General features: G+C 38.9%; 1 pseudogene across 1 annotated transcript; it reads right to left on the bottom strand.

Moving 5' to 3' along the window:
• Positions 1 to 1919: 1919 nt before the first annotated feature.
• LOC308535783 (large ribosomal subunit protein eL6-like) lies at positions 1920 to 2918 on the bottom strand (annotated as a pseudogene). Its single transcript has one exon. The product of its transcript is annotated as a large ribosomal subunit protein eL6-like (transcript).
• Positions 2919 to 4219: the final 1301 nt, after the last annotated feature.

Raw genomic sequence — 4219 nt, 5'->3', positions numbered from 1 at the left:
TTTAGTCTGATAGAAGAGAAATATAAAGATATTATGATGTCTCTTTAATTGTTGAAAACCAGGATTTTTGTTTTTTCTTGATCTAACATATTTGTCAAATTTTACATTCTGTTTCTGGAATGAAGAAAATATTTTTTATCTAAAGATGAAGTTACTTTTTTCAGTTCAAAGTATTTATTTTTAATTTCTAATATATATAATATATACTTATATATTACTATATATAATATATATCATTATATATATTAATTTCTTTTTTCTCTTTGTTACTTTTTCCTCCATTTGATAATCTACTCTTAATCATTTTTCTTTTTAAAAAGTATAGTTTTATTGATTTCAGAGAGGAAGGGAGAGGGAGAGAGAGATAGAAGCATCAATGATGAGAGAGAATCATTAATCGGCTGCCTCCTGGACACCCCCTACTAGAGATCTAGCCCACAATCCTGGCATGTGCCTTGAATGGGAAACCTCTTGGTTCCTAAAACAATGCTCACCTGGGCTGGACTTATCTTTTTTCTTTTTCTTTTGTATTCTGTGGTAGACTAGGAGCTAATTATGTGGGAATTCTTTCTTTTAAAGATGTTTATTCTACTTTAATCTTACTCTTGCAGTTTTTGAGACGACCTCAGGTTTTTCCTTATCTCAGATTACATTTCAACTTTTTCTATTACCTTTATGCCTTACCTTGATCTCTTTTTAGAGCAACATATTTAATATAAATTTTTTTCAATGAAGTCTCTGATTTCTTGCATATCTTTGAGAAAAATGAAATCTCTTTTCCTAAAAATTATTCTTTAACTTACAACAAATAGTTTTCAGAGATAATTCCTTGAAGTCTTTAAGACAATTGATATTTCCTTCTTTATACCATAGAAAAATCATTCACAAGGAAAATGAGGATTTATTACTTCTTTATCTTTGATTGAAGAGGCATTGTTCTAGCTTTAGTGTTTGCCAACAGATAGAAAATAAAGTCTTTCTTTGGCTGCGCTCAATATCCACTTAGGTGCTTGTTGAAAACCTGTCTCCGACCAATATCAGAGTTGTGAATTTAAAAGTAGAATTTATTCAGTACAGTTCTCCTAGACTTAGATCAACCTTTCTCCTGCCCCGCAACTCAAGAGCTTTGACTCTGGGATTGAGAAACTCTACCTCAAGTCACCTATGGCAGTTCATGGTTCTTTTCAGAAGCATTTATGTGAACAATTAGAATGTCGGACATATTCTGAAAACAGAGTTCCCCTGTCTCTGTTTCTACATGCACATCCTAAAATGTTATAAATTTGATTCTGAATATATAAATAGGGATTTGTAGCAACCAGCCCAGGAAACTAACCCCTCATCCACAGTAACCAGTCCAGGAAGCCAGCCTTCTTTATATGTCAGACCTAAAGGAAGTCTCATTCCTACCTCTAGCAATCAGTCCAAGAAGACAAACAATAACTACAATCAGTCCCAAATGATCATGACTTGATTAATAATTGACAGCTTCCCTATTTTTCACCCATGCTTCCACTTTAGCACCAACCAGAGAAAGCCAAACATACACCCCTAACCAATCATATGGAACACCCAGCTCCAAGCTTCTCCAGGCCAACAGACTCCAATCAGGGCCTACCTGGAGGCTTCCCTTTTTCTGCTATGAAACTATCCCACTTCTCTGCCTGCCTTTAAGTCTTTGTGAAATGCAAGTGATGGTGACTACCTTCAGGTTTTGAGTAAGTAGCCTTTGCCTGATCTCATTTTGTTTATTTCCAAAAATGAGATACTCTGGGCATTATGTTTTTGAAGTTCTAGGTCTTTTAGAATGCCTGTTAAAGGAGTATACCAATGCATGTTTGGGGGATATAGTGGTGTGGTGGCCACATGGGGGATGTAACTTTTACAACCTATAAGAGAGTGTCTGCATGGTGGGGTGAAGCAAGGTGGGTGGGGGATGGATGCACTTTTTTTTTTGACTCTCTAACTTCAAGCTCTTGAAAGACAGTGGGATGATGGACAGTGGCTACAAGGTTTGGCATTTTTTTTTTCAGTTATTTAATCGGGTTGTTATAAGAAATTTAGAACACCAGTTTGTGAGGATAAAGCCCATTGGTGAAAGTGAACAGAGAGCGGAGGCAGCCCTGGAGCTGAGGAACAGCTTTGATTTTTGGCAGAATTTGTGAGCCCACCCACAGCTTTCTGGTCAACCTTGCACTGTTCTGTAATCTCGTATTTCTCTTCCTCTGTGTCGAAGATCTCACCCTCCTGGTGTCTGGACTTGTGCAGCTTCTTCTTCTTGAAGTAAGCATCAGTGAGATGTTTGGGGATTTTCACACCGCTGATAGCAATTTTCGTGGAGGTCGCGAGGACAAATTTCTAGTGTGTTCTACGAAGAGGAACTCGACTGAGGGACAGAGGTCCAGTCACAAGTGGCAAGCCACTGCCCAGCTGCTTCAGGAAAACCACCCTCTTGCCTCCGTGGCGCCCGGTGAGGATGATCAGAATGGTCCCAGGAGTGATGCTGGCCCGCAGTCTCCTCACATGCTGACTGGAGGGTTTCTTGCTCTGACTCAGCAGCTTTCGAGGCACATCTTCAGGAGGATAATATCTAGGCATTTGCGGAGTTTAACCACTCGGGTACCACCATTCTTGTCGCCACCAACTGGTTTTGTGACAGTAGCAAGAACTTTCTTCTTCTTTTTCTTTTCAATCCTGGATTTAGAGGCCGAATACTTCCTTTTGTACATGGCCTTTCGCGAATACATAGCTGACCGGGAATATCTGCCAGTTCCTCTGACGAGGACGGGGTTTCGGCTGCAGTGGGGTTTCCCCTTCTTAGGGGCCTTAACCTTGCCGCCAGCACCAGCCTTCCTCTTGGCTTCAGGTTTCTTCTTCTCCCTAGTGTCCGGCTTCTCAGTTTTCTTGTCACCCGCCATCTTACAAGATGGGAAAAAAGGTTTGGCGTTTTTTACCAACATCGAAGCAGCACATACTGTTCTGTTTTAGAGAACAACACATATCCAGTCCAGCAGTTTTATTGATTAGTCTGCCTCCATCCATTTTCTACTAGAAGTTCCTCCAAAACTATACAAATGATTCACTATTATCCTTCATTTCCTGCAGTATTGTACATTTAAAATTTTTCCAGGTCCTTACACCTATTCCAAAAGGGGAAATTTGGAGATTACCAGGAATTGCTACAGAAATGCGATCTTAACCTGGAACTCAATCTATCCAGTTTTGAAATCTATAAACCTGGACTTAGATCTCTTGACTTCCTGTCTCTTAGATCATCTGCTGTTTGCTTTCACTAATATTTCCATAGCTCATCGGAGTCCTTAGCCAACTCTTTGGAATGAATTTGGAAAAGTTACTCCCCACAATAACAGCTGTAGAATTTTGAACAAGTAACTTAATCTTCTGAAGCCTTAATTTTGTGATAAAAAAGGTGGATAATCGGATTGTCAAGGCACTGAATATTTTAGGTACTTTTCATGCATCATTATGTATGATTGCTAATCCTCTCAGAAACCCTGTGGGACAGAGACTGTTGGCATTCCAATCTACAGATGAGGAAACTAAGGTTCACTAAGGTTCAGGTTGCCCAGGATCATATACCTAGTGAGTGGTAGAGCCAGAGTTGAAACCAGGCAGTCTTAATCAGGATTCTTTTTGTAAACTACAGCACTGTTTTAATTTAATTTTTATTGAATTTATTGGGGTGACATTGGTTAATAAAATTATATAGGTTTCAGGTGTACAATTCTAGAATACATGATATGTATATGGTATTGTGTGTTCACTATTCCAAGTCAAGGCTTCTTTCATCACCATTTATCCCCCCTTCACCCTCTCCTTCCTTCCCCACCCCCTTTCTCTCTGGTAATCACCATACTGTTGTCTGCATCTATGATTGTGCTGTTTTTTAAATTAATCCCTTCATCTTTTTCACCCAGTACCCCAAACCCCTCTTCCATCTGACAGTTGATAATCTATTATCTGTGACTATGAGTGTATTTCTATTTTGTTTGTTAGTTTATTTTGTTCTTTAGATTCCACTTGTAAGTGAAATCATATGGTACTTGTCTTTCTCTAACTGGCTAATTTCACTTAGCATAATACACTCAGCGTCCATCCATGCTGTCCCAAATGGTAAGATTTCCTTTTTATGGCCAAGTAGTATTACATTGTGTAAATGTACTACTCAGCTTTTTTATCCGCTCATCTACTGATGAGC

Source organism: Myotis nattereri (genome assembly GCF_964212035.1).
Source record: "Myotis nattereri genome assembly, chromosome: 2".
NCBI lineage: Eukaryota > Metazoa > Chordata > Mammalia > Chiroptera > Vespertilionidae > Myotis > Myotis nattereri.
This window is presented reverse-complemented; position numbering and strand designations above follow the sequence as displayed.